At 33.7% G+C, this 17,662-nt stretch overlaps 1 protein-coding gene and 1 long non-coding RNA gene across 2 annotated transcripts in view; one reads left to right on the top strand and one right to left on the bottom strand.

The window, feature by feature from the left end:
- Positions 1-17,662, bottom strand: part of LOC127719745 (calmodulin-like) — a 46,524-nt gene that overhangs the window by 10,644 nt on the left and 18,218 nt on the right. The window lies entirely within an intron of this gene.
- On the top strand, positions 7,244-8,239 carry LOC127719746 (uncharacterized). The gene is made up of 3 exons (XR_007990473.1): positions 7,244-7,265; positions 7,443-7,817; positions 8,193-8,239. It is a non-coding gene; the product is annotated as an uncharacterized LOC127719746 (long non-coding RNA).

Raw genomic sequence — 17,662 nt, 5'->3', positions numbered from 1 at the left:
AACCTTACTTTTTGTAAACACATACTTTTTTATTATTGTTGCATTTAAATAATTCCAATGTAAATGTTATTGTTTTTAAATTTGTTAGTTGCTTTCATCTTTTGCTTTTATGTCTACTTGCTCCACGAAAAGTTCAATAACCGTTAATTTGTTTGTTTGCATGAGACATGGCTCTTACGTCATCAGCCACTGCATGTCTTGTATTTTTCATTCACTGGTATTATAATACCAATTGTGTGCATATAACAGGACTTTAATTTCATTTCAAACCTCGTGATATCTAACCTTTGTGTAAATTTTGGCATATATCAAGCAGATGGTTTTTTAATTTCATAGCTTCTTTCTCCTCTTTCCTATCAATTAAATTTTTGTTATAAAGGACATTCTTAAATATATCAAACACATTCATATTAGGCTATGTATTTGTACAAATTGAAAGATAATTGACTTGTTACTAGTTTTTTTTTTAGATTTATCAGAAGATTAAATATAATATGCACATACAAATACACGATTTAAGGGAACAACCATTATAATTATTTAACTTGAAATTGTTTTTGAAGAAAAGATAAATAATGTGTAGTAGGTTGGCAAAAAAAATATTCTGTTTGACAAAACTATGAATAGAAACATATTGCGTTAGGGGTATTTAAAAAAATGAATCCAAAGGTTGCTTACAAAATCCAAAACCTGACAAGAAATGCATCATATTTACAGTATCATATCTTAATAGTTGACTTGATTAATTTGAAGAGCAACAATTATAATGTTCCTTTAATAAATTTATATAGTGCATGTAAATGAACATCTACATATTGTCCATTGCCGGATTTCCCTTTCATCGGAAAAGGAACAAAATAATTATTTTAAGGCGTAAATTGTTTAACCAATATTTCCAATAACGCCCGCATTCCGCAGACCGTGGATCCACATCTGATGTTTATCCACACACATTGCAGGTACTTTTGTAAACTTTGTTTGTTGATAAAGATATTTTGAATGCATTTCAACTAAACCTGAGACTACTATAATGCATGTGGTATAGTATTTCAGACTTAACCGTTAGCTTAAAAAAATATAATACGAGGGATTGATGAATCGTGAATATCCATCTGAATTAATACCATTACAAGTTCTGTTAACTGCTCGTTATTTTATAGGAATACACATTTTACTTTCTACGCATTTAAAAAACAATTTTTCTGTTTCGACTTGGTAAAAAAGAATTGGTTTGATTGAAGTTGAAAATAACAAAAATGTGTCCATCTGTAAACAAAGAAGGAATTCAAATCGATAAAAACATAACCTCTGCCTTGTAATATAAATGGTTGCTCCCTTATTCCAATGGTGTTTATATTGCACGCAGTAAATGATCGAGTAACATATTGTTCATTGCTTATTAGGCTATCGAGTCCCAGTGTCGCATGCATGCTTCATTTTAGTTCGTTTTTTTTTGTTTTCGTTGTTGTTTTTATTTTCTTCCTTCACTTAATTTTATTTAACTAACTTCATTATTTCATTATCATCTAATTTCCTTTTTTTGTGAGATAAGAGTTTATTCACAGACATATCTAAACTAATTGCTTTCTAAAGTGTTTCTTCGAATGTGACATACCAATTTAGACTTATCTTCGGTTGTAGTTGCATGTTCAACACGACGGATGACACATGTGGAGCCTGATCTACCTACCTCTCAGTGGACCTGCGATCATTTTCTGCTTTTGGTGGGCTTCGTGTCGCTTAGTCTTTAGTTGTCAAAAAAAGGGCAATCTGTCTAGTTTTTTTATGACAAGTAAATTCACTTGCATTTTAACCTACCCCTTTTATGTAAACATTGACATATGCAGCAGACTGGTTGGTATTTTCAAAGCTTCATTTTGCCCTTTCCGATCATTTTAATTTTTATTATAGAGGTTATTCGTAAATAAATAAAACAAACGATATCGCGTTCTAGATTCGTACACATCTCAATGAGGTGCGCGTATAACTGTTTTATGTATTAGAAAAAATATTTAGGTTCCAAATGGGAGAAAAACAATAACATGTCGCAGCGTTGGCACTTAATATCCACATACCCATGTAACATTAAGGTTGAACGAGAAAGTGGGAGGAGGACGAAAGTAGATAAGAGGCTATTTTCCAATAAATATAACATTATGTGCCTATCCTAAATCAGGAACTTGTAGTTCAGTAGTTGTCGTTGGTTCGTGTCTGTCATGTTTGTTTTTCGTAAATTGCTTTGTTATGAATTAAGCCGTTAATTTCACAATTGGATTATTTCATATTTTTAATGTCGGGCCCTTTTTTGGCCGACTATACGGTATGGGTTTTTCTCATTGTTGAAGGTCGTACAGTTGCCTATAACTGCTAACATCCACTTCATTTGAACTTTAGTAAATAGTTATCTCATTTGCAGTCATACCACATCTCCTTATTTTTATAAACTTGTTAATTACTATATAACTAATTGTATTTGCTAATTGAAAAGCTGAATACAATTATTTAAGACAGCAGGGAGGATAATTATGTTTGTTTATTACTTTAACAAAAATAGAAAAAGGGGGCTCTTCCTCGGATGGGGGATCTACTCTTTCAATCCAAGAGTGGATTTGTGACAGATTTTTCTCCCCACCTTTGCTATTCTTTCTCATTTATTGTAAACCAACTTGTTTTCGCGGATACTTTATTTCGCGTTTAGCCCTTTGTAGCCTACTTTGCGGCGATTTATTTTGACGTATTTATATAAAGGAACATAAAAATTTAACAAATTCGCGAAGATTTATATTCGCGTTATATTTCAACTCACGAAAGTCGCAAAAATAAATCGCTCGCGAAAATTATTTGGTTTACAGTATTCAATTGATATGATTTATATCGTATAGCAAAACAACCTCAGACTCTGGCCTGTGTATACATTATTTTGTTTATGGTATCTGTCTACTTGTCTTAAAACTAATGTGTTGCTTACTGAAAAGCTGATTACAATCATTAAAGAAAGCAGGGACGATTAATTCTGTTTGTTTATTGCTTAAACTAATATAAAGATGGAGCTATTTATACTGTAAATTTTTGAGGTCTTTGTACTGGTCAGTGGTCAGATTTATCAAAACTTTTAATCAATTAGTCAATGAATTGTTGAAATTAGATAACACTTATCACGTGTAGAGAAATTTAACTCATGACTAGTGCATGATTTGATTATATCTTTCATATTGATCAATGATCTTGCGAGGTCAGCACGTGTATGTGCTCTCTGTACACTTCCTTTCATCATCAGCTTTCTTCTTGTTAACTTGTGATTCCAACCCGCATACCTCCCATAATTTTATCTTTATAACAAGATAAGTAAATATGTTTGCAAAATGTATTTTTTGCATTTTATGATTTTGAATAAATGATCTTTTTTCGTCAATTTCGTTTTTATATCTTATAACAAAACAACCTCAGACTCTGGCCTGTGTAAACATTATTATGCTTATGGTATCTGTCTGTCTGTCTTAAATATATATACACTTTAATGGATTCCAAAGGGATAACAATTTCATAAAAAAATGTAACCTTTTGAAAGAATTAATTTAGGACAAAATCACGTGTTTTTAAGCTTACTTCACTTGTGTAAATATTGTCATATGTAGCAGATGTTGGTTTTAATTTCGTAGGCTAAACGTGCGTCTGGCATACAACATTATAAGCGTGGTATATTTGATTAGGTTTTTTTATAGCTTCTTTTGCCCTTTCCAATCAATTACATTTTTATCATAAAGGGTATGTAAATATATTAAAACAAATGTCTATTGCACATGTATAAGGTTATGAATTTGTAGAAATTGAATGCTAAATGACTTATAGGTTGCACTTTGTAAATACAACTGTTTCACAAGCCGCGCCTCTTTTGTGGAGATATATAATATTCATAGATATTTTAATTTGTTAACGTACTGATTCCCAGATATGATCTCTGTGTTTCATCTCATAGAGGCAAAACTTGGAAATGTTACCAATATAGAAAAAATGGTAGCACCAAAAATGGAGGTAGGGCTAGTATAGAAGTTTAGTACACGTTTAAACTCTTAGAAATTCAGGGCATATAAATGTTGAAAATATGCCGCACAGCCCTATATTTTGACCTTTGAATAAAATAGTAGTGCATATCAACTTTCCGTTCTGGGATATAATGTTACACGAAACTTCACAGTAAAAGTGGCACAGTTTTAGCCGCAAAAGGAGTTCCTATGGGAATAGAATTGCGACCTATAACTGTTTTTATTTAACACTTAGCTGAGGATGAAATATAATTATATTATGCAGTTTTACAAAACTATGAGAAAAAAAATCTGCTTTAGGTATATTTAAAAATCCAAGAGTTGGTTAAAAAATCATAAGCATTACAAAAAAGGGTTAAGACGATATTTACATACCTAACTTTTATTTTGAACTTAAATGATAATTCTTGGTATTTCAGTCCATACTTTACCTTTCAGTGATTTATCAAGATGGAGAACAAAAATCGAGCCATTGTACTTTTGATACATATACATAATGCATGTACATGTACCCAACGTACAGTAGAGGATTTCCCTATCCTTGGAAATAAATATCAGTTTTGTTTTGTTTTTTTTTTGGCTTAAAGTCTACGCTCGGTGGTATTTTACCATTTTTCACAATTACACTCCCCTTTCTTTTGACACTGGACCTGCCCCTGATATCTGTCTTGTTAACTCTTTTGTAAACTTTGTATGCTGTCAAAGATATATATATGCCTTACAACTAAACCCTATGGCTAAATGATATGTAATACAATGGATTGCTGGCTTGGGACTATTCACCTATATGTTCTACAATTTCAAAAAGCTTTATTTACAGCTAGTGATTTCATAGGAATTAACATCTTTTATTTTGTAAACATAAAAATGTATTGTTTCAACTTGGAAAGAAGAACAATAATGTGGTTGAAAAAGGAAAAAGTGTCCATCCGTTACAAAAACAACCCATTATTTATACAAACATAACACCTCCCTGAAGATAAATGGTTTCTCCTTTACTCCAATGGCGTTCACGCAGTAAGTGATCGAGTTCCATATTGCTCATTACTTTTTACGATCCCGGGTCCCAGTGTTGAGTGCATGCTTCAGTGTAGTTTAGGTTTGTCTTATTTTCATCCTCGTTTTTAATTTTATTTAATTACATTATTTCATTATTATCTAAATCATTTTCTATTCACAAACATATCTAAACATGTTGCTTTCAAAAGAATTTCTTCAAATGTTACCAACCGATTTAGACTTGTTACCGGGTTGTAGTTATATGATCAACACGACGGGTGGAAAATATGGAGCAGTCTGCCTACCATTCTGGTGCACCTGAGACGCTCCCCTGTTTTTTTGGTAGGGTTCACGTTGACCAGTCTTTAGTTTTCTTTGTTGATTTGTGTATACTGCTGTCTGTCTTTTTGTCGTTTTTCGGTTTTTGCATGGCATTGTCAGTTCGTTTTCGACTTATGCGTTTGGATATCCATTAACCATCTTTCGCCTTTCTTTTTCTTGCTTAATCGCCAATTTATGAATGGAAACATATTGGGACAGAACTCATCGACTACCGCCCTCCTGGTTTCTTTGGCTGTTTAGGTCGATTAAAATATAATGTCTACCCAATTTGTTTTAATTGATTTACTATCAGTTAATATATATATTTGAATTTTCGTGTGTTCATCTCGGGTAGAGCTGAAATGAAACATATGTCGAACCGTTCCAACGGCCCTCAAGACGGTCAAATACCATGAATTTACTGTATCACAGCATCGGCATTTACAAAAAGTATTTCAATTGTATAAAGCATTCACAGTATCAAAAAATCATATTATTACGTACTTTGTAATTCAAACGAAATTATTTAGTATTTTGCAGTATTCAATCAAATTAAAAAACTATACAATTATTAAGTATTACTAGCTTTGATGGATTTTGGGAATTTGTGATTTAACAAAAAAACAGAAAGGAAGGACATTTCTTAATGAATTTAATTGAAAGAAATGATTCGCATTTTTTCAGAAAAAAATAATGCATGTTGGTTAAAATTTACCTTTAATATTCACATACCCATGAAACATTTAGAATTGTCTATCAAAATTTGAACGTAAAAACCTATGATTGCGTTGGATAAAAACCGCAATTTTTATACGTGTGCATGCAAAACAAATTTCTTGGTAGAGGGGTCTAAATACAGCACAAACAACATTTTCCACAATACGCATTTGACTAGCAGGTCGAACAACGGATGTTCTTAAACCCTGCTGATATATATATATATAATACGTCGCAGCGTTAGCCAAAAATATTCACATACCCTTGTGTCATTTAGAATTGCTTATCAAAATTATCTCACCAAACAAATGTTTACGTAAAACCTTTAATTTCAATTACTAGTACTATTGTTTATAAAGTTTTCAATAGTGACCATATGCGTATAAACTCATATGGTCCGGGTAATAAATTAATACGATGAACGTTGAAAAGTAATTTTACTGTAAATTACATTAAATGATCTATTGACTCAAGCTAGCGAACAATTGTAGCGAACAATTAGCTAGCGAACAATTAGGAGGTATAACTAAAAACCACAATATCACATAAGGTTATCACGTTTTTTCGAGCTAGCGAACAATTATGAGAATACATACAATTTTAAACAAAAACGAAAAAACTAACTTAAAACAAAAGGGAAACCATTATTCATATATAAAGAATACAAAGCTTTTCTTTCCTAACTAAATAAATCCACATAAGGCATTCAATAGACAGCTGGATTACAATGACCATAAGTTAATACAATGACACAATGCATTTATAGGGAATGGGGGTGCACTTAACGTTGTTTGGTCCGATTAATAGAGATTGTGACAGGTTAGGCTATATAGGTGTTTAAGAGGAGATAGTGCCGCATCGTTTAGGAAAATCTCCAGAGTGGTTTATGTTCGAAAATCTTAAATTGTGGTAGAAAAAACTGAAATTAACAAAATGAAATTTGGGTATAGGACATTTTAAGTTAATTTTTGACCAATTTGAATAGATTGTTACAGGCAACGACTATATAAGGGTTTTAGAGGAGACATTTCTCATCGTTTAGGAAAACCTCAAGAGAGGTTTATGTTCGAAAATCTGAAGTTACGGTAAAAAAACTGAAATTGACAAAATAAGATTAGGGGGTAGGGCACTAAAAGTTAATGTTGAACCAATTTATAAAGATTGTGACGGGCAACGACTATATAGGTGTTGTAGAGGAGACATTGGCGCATCGTGTAGAAAAAAAATCCAGATCACTTTATGTTCGAAAATCTGCAGTTAGGGTTAAAAAAAAGAAATTTACAAAATAAGATTTGGGGGTTGGGCACTCAAAGTTAATTTTGGACCATTTTATAGAGATTGTGACGGGCAATGACTATATAGGTGTTGTAGAGGAGACATTGGCGCATCGTTTAAGAAAATGTCCAGAGTGGTTTATGTTCGAAAATCTGAAGTTACGGTTAAAAAAACTGAAAATTTTATTGTGAAATTGACAAAATGAGATTAAGGGGGTAGGGCACTAAAAGAAAAATTTGGATCATTTTAAAGAGATTGTGACGGACAACGACTATATAGGTGTTGTAGAGGAGACAATGGCGCATCGTTTAAGAAAATCTCCAGAGTGGTTTATATTCGAAAATCTGAACTTACGGTTAAAAACTGAAATTGTGAAATTGACAAAATGAGATTAGGGGGTAGGCCAATTTAAGTTAATTTTGGACCAATTTCAAGAGATTTTGACGGGCAACGACTATATAGGTGTTGTAGACGAGACAATGGCGCATCGTTTAAGAAAATCTCCAGAGTGGTTTATGTTCGAAAATCTGAAGTTACGGTTAAAAAACTGAAATTGTGAAATTGACAAAATGAGATAAGGGGGTAGGTCAATTTAAGTTAATTTTTGACCTATTTCAAGAGATTGTGACGGGCAACGACTATAAAGGTGTTGTAGAGGAGACAATGGCGCATCGTTAAAGAAAATATCCAAAGTGATTTATGTTCGAAAATCTAAAGTTACGGTTAAAAAACTGAAAATTTTATTGAGAAATTGACAAAATGAGATTAGGGGGGTAGGGCACTAAAAGGAAATTTTGGACCATTTCAAAGAGATTGTGACGGAGAACGACTATATAGGTGTTGTAGAGGAGACAATGGCGCATCGTTTAAGAAAATCTCCAGAGTGGTTTATGTTGGAAAATCTGAAGTTACGATTAAAAAACTGAAACTTTTATTGTGAAATTGACAAAATGAGATTAGGGGGGTAGGGCAATTTAAGTTAATTTTGGACCAATTTAAGAGATTGTGACGGGCAACGACTATATAGGTATTGTAGAGGAGACAATGGCGCATCGTTTAAGAAAATCTCCAGAGTGGTTTATGTTCGAAAATTTGAAGTTACGGTTAAAAAACTGAAATTGTGAAATTGACAAAATGAGATTAGGGGGTAGGTCAATTTAAGTTAATTTTGGACCTATTTCAAGAGATTGTGACGGGCAACGACTATATAGGTGTTGTAGAGGAGACAATGGCGCATCGTTTAAGAAAATCTCCAGAGTGGTTTATGTTCGAAAATCTGAAGTTACGGTTAAAAAACTGAAATTGTGAAATTGACAAAATGAGATTAGGGGGTAGGTCAATTTAAGTTAATTTTGGACCTATTTCAAGAGATTGTGACGGGCAACGACTATATAGGTGTTGTAAAGGAGACAATGGCGCATTGTTTAAGAAAATATCCAGAGTGGTTTATGTTCGAAAATCTGAAGTTACGATTAAAAAACTGAAACTTTTATTGTGAAATTGACATAATGAGATTAGGGGGTAGGGCAATTCAAGTTAATTTTTGACCAATTTAAGAGATTGTGACTGGCAACAACTATATAGGTGTTGTAGAGGAGACAATGGTGCATCGTTTAAGTAAATCTTCAGAGTGGTTTATGTTCGAAAATCTGAAGTTACGATTTAAAAACTGAAACTTTTATTGTGAAATTGACAAAATGAGATTAGGGGGATAGGGCAATTTAAGTTAATTTTGGACCAATTTAAGAGATTGTGACGGGCAACGACTATATAGGTGTTGTAGAGGAGACAATGGCGCATTGTTTAAGAAAATATCCAGAGTGGTTTATGTTCGAAAATCTGAAGTTACGATTAAAAAACTGAAACTTTTATTGTGAAATTGACATAATGAGATTAGGGGGTAGGGCAATTTAAGTTAATTTTTGACCAATTTAAGAGATTGTGACTGGCAACAACTATATAGGTGTTGTAGAGGATACAATGGCGCATCGTTTAAGAAAATCTCCAGAGTGGTTTATATTCGAAAATCTGAACTTACGGTTAAAAACTTTTATTGTGAAATTGACATAATGAGAATAGGGGGGGTAGGGCAATTTAAGTTAATTTTGGACCAATTTCAAGAGATTGTGACGGGCAACGACTATATAGGTGTTGTAGAGGAAACAATGGCGCATCGTTTAAGAAAATCTTCAGAGTGGTTTATGTTCGAAAATCTGAAGTTACGGTTAAAAAACTGAAATTGTGAAATTGACAAAATGAGATTAGGGGTAGGCCAATTTAAGTTAATTTTGGACCTATTTCAAGAGATTGTGACGGGCAACGACTATATAGGTGTTGTAGAGGAGACAATGGCGCATTGTTTAAGAAAATATCCAGAGTGGTTTATGTTCGAAAATCTGAAGTTACGGTTAAAAAACTGATAATTTTATTGTGAAATTGACAAAATGAGATTAAGGGGATAGGGCACTAAAAGAAAAATTTGGACCATTTATAGAGATTGTGACGGGCAACGACTATATAGGTGTTGTAGAGGAGACAATGGCGCATTGTTTAAATAAATATTCAGAGTGGTTTATGTTCGAAAATCTGAAGTTACGGTTAAAAAACTGAAAATTTTATTGTGAAATTGACAAAATGAGATTAAGGGGGTAGGGCAAAAAGAAAAATTTGGACCGTTTTAAAGAGATTGTGACGGGCAACGACTATATAGGTGTTGTAGAGGAGACAATGGCGCATCGTTTAAGAAAATCTCCAGAGTGGTTTATGTTCGAAAATCTGAAGTTACGGTTAAAAAACTGAAATTGTGAAATTGACAAAATGAGATAAGGGGGGTAGGGCAATTTAAGTTAATTTTGGACCAATTTAAGAGATTGTGACGGGCAACGACTATATAGGTATTGTAGAGGAGACAATGGCGCATCGTTTAAGAAAATATCCAGAGTGGTTTATGTTCGAAAATCTAAAGTTACGATTAAAAAACTGAAACTTTTATTGTGAAATTGACATAATGAGATTAGGGGGTAGGGCAATTTAAGTTAATGTTGGACCAATTTAAGAGATTGTGACGGGCAACGACTATATAGGTGTTGTAGAGGAGACAATGGCGCATTGTTTAAGAAAATATCCAGAGTGGTTTATGTTCGAAAATCTGAAGTTACGATTAAAAAACTGAAACTTTTATTGTGAAATTGACATAATGAGATTAGGGAGGTAGGCCAATTTAAGTTAATTTTGGACCTATTTCAAGAGATTGTGACGGGCAACGACTATATAGGTGTTGTAGAGGAGACAATGGCGCATTGTTTAAGAAAATATCCAGAGTGGTTTATGTTCGAAAATCTGAAGTTACGGTTAAAAAACATAATTTTATTGTGAAATTGACAAAATGAGATTAAGGGGATAGGGCACTAAAAGAAAAATTTGGACCATTTATAGAGATTGTGACGGGCAACGACTATATAGGTGTTGTAGAGGAGACAATGGCGCATTGTTTAAGAAAATATTCAGAGTGGTTTATGTTCGAAAATCTGAAGTTACGGTTAAAAAACTGAAAATTTTAGTGTGAAATTGACAAAATGAGATTAAGGGGGTAGGGCACTAAAAGAAAAATTTGGACCGTTTTAAAGAGATTGTGACGGGCAACGACTATATAGGTGTTGTAGAGGAGACAATGGCGCATTGTTTAAGAAAATCTCCAGAGTGGTTTATATTCGAAAATCTGAACTTACGGTTAAAAACTTTTATTGTGAAATTGACATAATGAGATTAGGGGGGGGTAGGGCAATTTAAGTTAATTTTGGACCAATTTCAAGAGATTGTGACGGGCAACGACTATATAGGTGTTGTAGAGGAAACAATGGCGCATCGTTTAAGAAAATCTCCAGAGTGGTTTATGTTCGAAAATCTGAAGTTACGGTTAAAAAACTGAAATTGTGAAATTGACAAAATGAGATTAGGGGTAGGCCAATTTAAGTTAATTTTGGACCTATTTCAAGAGATTGTGACGGGCAACGACTATAAAGGTGTTGTAGAGGAGACAATGGCGCATTGTTTAAGAAAATATCCAGAGTGGTTTATGTTCGAAAATCTGAAGTTACGGTTAAAAAACTGATAATTTTATTGTGAAATTGACAAAATGAGATTAAGGGGATAGGGCACTAAAAGAAAAATTTGGACCATTTATAGAGATTGTGACGGGCAACGACTATATAGGTGTTGTAGAGGAGACAATGGCGCATTGTTTAAGAAAATATTCAGAGTGGTTTATGTTCGAAAATCTGAAGTTACGGTTAAAAAACTGAAACTTTTATTGTGAAATTGACATAATGAGATTAGGGAGGTAGGGCAATTTAAGTTAATTTTGGACCAATTTCAAGAGATTGTGACGGGCAACGACTATATAGGTGTTGTAGAGGAGACAATGGTGCATCGTTTAAGTAAATCTTCAGAGTGGTTTATGTTCGAAAATCTGAAGTTACGATTTAAAAACTGAAACTTTTATTGTGAAATTGACAAAATGAGATTAGGGGGATAGGGCAATTTAAGTTAATTTTGGACCAATTTAAGAGATTGTGACGGGCAACGACTATATAGGTGTTGTAGAGGAGACAATGGCGCATTGTTTAAGAAAATATCCAGAGTGGTTTATGTTCGAAAATCTGAAGTTACGATTAAAAAAACTGAAACTTTTATTGTGAAATTGACATAATGAGATTAGGGGGTAGGGCAATTTAAGTTAATTTTTGACCAATTTAAGAGATTGTGACTGGCAACAACTATATAGGTGTTGTAGAGGATACAATGGCGCATCGTTTAAGAAAATCTCCAGAGTGGTTTATGTTCGAAAATCTGAAGTTACGGTTAAAAAACTGAAATTGTGAAATTGACAAAATGAGATTAGGAGTAGGCCAATTTAAGTTAATTTTGGACCTATTTCAAGAGATTGTGACGGGCAACGACTATATAGGTGTTGTAGAGGAGACAATGGCGCATCGTTTAAGAAAATATCCAGAGTGGTTTATGTTCCAAAATCTGAAGTTACGGTTAAAAAACTGAAATTGTGAAATTGACAAAATGAGATTAGGAGTAGGCCAATTTAAGTTAATTTTGGACCTATTTCAAGAGATTGTGACGGGCAACGACTATATAGGTGTTGTAGAGGAGACAATGGCGCATCGTTTAAGAAAATATCCAGAGTGGTTTATGTTCGAAAATCTGAAGTTACGGTTAAAAAACTGAAACTTTTATTGTGAAATTGACAAAATGAGATTAAGGGGATAGGGCACTAAAAGAAAAATTTGGACCATTTATAGAGATTTTGACGGGCAACGACTATATAGGTGTTGTAGAGGAGACAATGGCGCATTGTTTAAGAAAATATTCAGAGTGGTTTATGTTCGAAAATCTGAAGTTACGGTTAAAAAACTGAAACTTTTATTGTGAAATTGACATAATGAGATTAGGGAGGTAGGGCAATTTAAGTTAATTTTGGACCAATTTCAAGAGATTGTGACGGGCAACGACTATATAGGTGTTGTAGAGGAGACAATGGCGCATTGTTTAAGAAAATATCCAGAGTGGTTTATGTTCGAAAATCTGAAGTTACGGTTAAAAAACTGATAATTTTATTGTGAAATTGACAAAATGAGATTAAGGGGATAGGGCACTAAAAGAAAAATTTGGACCATTTATAGAGATTGTGACGGGCAACGACTATATAGGTGTTGTAGAGGAGACAATGGCGCATTGTTTAAGAAAATATTCAGAGTGGTTTATGTTCGAAAATCTGAAGTTACGGTTAAAAAACTGAAACTTTTATTGCGAAATTGACATAATGAGATTAGGGAGGTAGGGCAATTTAAGTTAATTTTGGACCAATTTCAAGAGATTGTGACGGGCAACGACTATATAGGTGTTGTAGAGGAGACAATGGCGCATTGTTTAAGAAAATATCCAGAGTGGTTTATGTTCGAAAATCTGAAGTTACGGTTAAAAAACTGATAATTTTATTGTGAAATTGACAAAATGAGATTAAGGGGATAGGGCACTAAAAGAAAAATTTGGACCATTTATAGAGATTGTGACGGGCAACGACTATATAGGTGTTGTAGAGGAGACAATGGCGCATTGTTTAAGAAAATATTCAGAGTGGTTTATGTTCGAAAATCTGAAGTTACGGTTAAAAAACTGAAACTTTTATTGTGAAATTGACATAATGAGATTAGGGGGTAGGGCAATTTAAGTTAATTTTTGACCAATTTAAGAGATTGTGACTGGCAACAACTATATAGGTGTTGTAGAGGATACAATGGCGCATCGTTTAAGAAAATCTCCAGAGTGGTTTATATTCGAAAATCTGAACTTACGGTTAAAAACTTTTATTGTGAAATTGACATAATGAGATTAGGGGGGGTAGGGCAATTTAAGTTAATTTTGGACCAATTTCAAGAGATTGTGACGGGCAACGACTATATAGGTGTTGTAGAGGAAACAATGGCGCATCGTTTAAGAAAATCTCCAGAGTGGTTTATGTTCGAAAATCTGAAGTTACGGTTAAAAAACTGAAATTGTGAAATTGACAAAATGGGATTAGGGGTAGGCCAATTTAAGTTAATTTTGGACCTATTTCAAGAGATTGTGACGGGCAACGACTATATAGGTGTTGTAGAGGAGACAATGGCGCATTGTTTAAGAAAATATCCAGAGTGGTTTATGTTCGAAAATCTGAAGTTACGGTTAAAAAACTGATAATTTTATTGTGAAATTGACAAAATGAGATTAAGGGGATAGGGCACTAAAAGAAAAATTTGGACCATTTATAGAGATTGTGACGGGCAACGACTATATAGGTGTTGTAGAGGAGACAATGGCGCATTGTTTAAATAAATATTCAGAGTGGTTTATGTTCGAAAATCTGAAGTTACGGTTAAAAAACTGAAAATTTTATTGTGAAATTGACAAAATGAGATTAAGGGGGTAGGGCACTAAAAGAAAAATTTGGACCGTTTTAAAGAGATTGTGACGGGCAACGACTATATAGGTGTTGTAGAGGAGACAATGGCGCATCGTTTAAGAAAATCTCCAGAGTGGTTTATGTTCGAAAATCTGAAGTTACGGTTAAAAAACTGAAATTGTGAAATTGACAAAATGAGATTAAGGGGGTAGGGCAATTTAAGTTAATTTTGGACCAATTTAAGAGATTGTGACGGGCAACGACTATATAGGTATTGTAGAGGAGACAATGGCGCATCGTTTAAGAAAATATCCAGAGTGGTTTATGTTCGAAAATCTGAAGTTACGATTAAAAAACTGAAACTTTTATTGCGAAATTGACATAATGAGATTAGGGGGTAGGGCAATTTAAGTTAATTTTGGACCAATTTAAGAGATTGTGACGGGCAACGACTATATAGGTGTTGTAGAGGAGACAATGGCGCATTGTTTAAGAAAATCTCCAGAGTGGTTTATGTTCGAAAATCTGAAGTTACGATTAAAAAACTGAAACTTTTATTGTGAAATTGACATAATGAGATTAGGGAGGTAGGCCAATTTAAGTTAATTTTGGACCTATTTCAAGAGATTGTGACGGGCAACGACTATATAGGTATTGTAGAGGAGACATTGGCGCATCGTTTAAGAAAATCTCCAGAGTGGTTTATGTTCGAAAATCTGAAGTTACGGTTAAAAAACTGAAATTGCGAAATTGACAAAATGAGATTAGGGGGTAGGCCAATTTAAGTAAATTTTGGACCTATTTCAAGAGATTGTGACGGGCAACGACTATATAGGTGTTGTAGAGGAGACAATTGCGCATTGTTTAAGAAAATATTCAGAGTGGTTTATGTTCGAAAATCTGAAGTTACGGTTAAAAAACTGAAAATTTTATTGTAAAATTGACAAAATGAGATTAAGGGGGTAGGGCACTAAAAGAAAATTTTGGACCGTTTTAAAGAGATTGTGACGGGCAACGACTATATAGGTGTTGTAGAGGAGACAATGGCGCATCGGTTAAGAAAATCTCCAGAGTGGTTTATGTTCGAAAATCTGAAGTTACGGTTAAAAAACTGAAAATTTTATTGTGAAATTGACAAAATGAGACTAAGGGAGGTAGGGCACTAAAAGGAAATTTTGGACCATTTCAAAGAGATTGGGACGGGCAACGACCATATAGGTGTTGTAGAGGAGACATTGGCGCATCGTTTAAGAAAATCTCCAGAGTGGTTTATGTTCGAAATTCTGAAGTTACGGTTAAAAAAGTGAAAATTTTATTGTGAAATTGACAAAATGAGATTAGGGGGGTAGGGCACTAAAACGAAATTTTGGACCATTTCAAAGAGGTTATGACTGACAACGACTATATAGGTGTTGTAGAGGAGACATTGGCGCATTGTTTAGGAAAATCTCCAGAGTGGTTTATGTTCAAAATCGTTACGGTTAAAAAACTGAAATTGTAAAAACGAGGGATGGCGTACCTTAAGATGATTGAAGACCAATTTATAGAGATTGTGACGGGCAACGACTGTATATGTAACGTAGAGGAGACATTAGAGAAGACATTGGCGTATCTATTTAGAAAAACTCCAGAATCGTTTATGTTTGGAAAATCTGAAGTTAGGTTAAAAAAAAATAGGTGGTGGGGGGGGGGGGGGGGAGGGGGGGGGGGGGGGGGGGGGTGGTTACCTTGTATAATGGAATGATGTTACTTTTTATACTTGTTTAAAAAAGTACATCAATATTTTTCCCGCTATCCGACAGTATGTATACACCGTTTACAACACACTTTGTTGAAATCAACATTCTCTTGAGTCGGTAGTCCACAAACACGACAATGAAGCAAGTATTTTTTTATATTGAAATAACAGGGTCCTAAAACTTTGACAATGTCATTTTATATTCTTTTTGCATATCTCTTTCTGTCAACTCCTTCGCCATCCACATAAAACATGGATGATTGTAAACGTGCACATTATTACATATTTGTATACTGCACACAAAATAATTGATAATAATGGTCCCCAAAAATGGAAAGAAATATAATACAGTCCTATTAATTTTATATTACTGATAAAAAAGAAGTGATTGCTGAAATAAAGAAGTAATTTGTTTGAAAGCTTTGGAATTATCTTGTTGAATGACCAAACCACACCCCTTCCCTTTTTTCGACGAGTCAACGGTCGTTAAACGTTCTAACGGGTGAACGTACATTTATCTCCGAGCTTCGTTGAGTATAATAGGGTAATAGCTAAACTTCTGATAAACTTTGTCAAATTATTTGACTGAGACAATTTCATTATTTTTTTCACAAAATAATGGAAAATATGAGAGAACAGTAATACAAAAACGAAATTTAAAACACAACTTTGATTTGAATTTAAAATTTTAATAGATGTTTATATCAATGTTTATTGTTTTCTCTGTCCGAACTCATCATCTGTCAAATTCATAAATGTTATGGGGACGATACGCAAGTTTATGGCAAGAGTTGATAGATGTTCGTCTGTGGTAGCTAATAACAGTTTATTATCTTTCTCGTGAATTAACTAGGTTGCACGTGTTCCAATTTTAGTGTTTGTCAACTTTTATGTTAATCAGTTGTTTCTAGATTTTAGAAGAATTAGCTGTGCGATATCGAACTTTTATTTTTTTAGAAAATAAATATATTTACATTTACTCGCGTGTGAAATAATTCTAGTGAAAAAAATATAACAAAAAGGAATTCTATAACCTATCAATATTTTTAGCTTATTATGACCCCGCCGTAGCGGAGGGGCATTAAGATTTACCCTTGTCCGTCTGTACGTCCGTGCGTCTGTACGTCCCAAATAATGCCAATGCTAAATATAAGGTAAAAGTCCAAGTCATCCTTTTCCCCCCATTAAAAAAAAACATATATCACAAAAAGGAATTCTATAACCTATCAATATTTTTAGCTTAGTATGCCCCGCCGTAGCGGAGGGGCATTAAGCTTTACCCTTGTCCGTCTGTACGTCCGTGCATCCGTACGTCCCAAATAATGCCAATGCTAAATATAATGTAAAAGTCCGAGTCATCATTTTCGCCCCATTTAAAAAAAAATCATATATCACAAAAAGGAACTCGATAACCTATCAATATTTTTTATCTTATTATGCCCCCGCCGTAGCGGAGGGACATTAAACTTTACCCTTGTCCGTCTGTACGTCCGTGCATCCGTATGTCCCAAATAATGCCAATGCTAAATTTAATGTAAAAGTCCGAGTCATCCTTTTCGTCCTATTTAAAAAAAAAAACATATTTAAAAAAAAAAGACTCGATAACCTATCAATATT

This window comes from Mytilus californianus, unplaced genomic scaffold (assembly GCF_021869535.1).
Source record: "Mytilus californianus isolate M0D057914Y unplaced genomic scaffold, xbMytCali1.0.p SCAF_11, whole genome shotgun sequence".
Classification (NCBI taxonomy): domain Eukaryota; kingdom Metazoa; phylum Mollusca; class Bivalvia; order Mytilida; family Mytilidae; genus Mytilus; species Mytilus californianus.
This window is presented reverse-complemented; position numbering and strand designations above follow the sequence as displayed.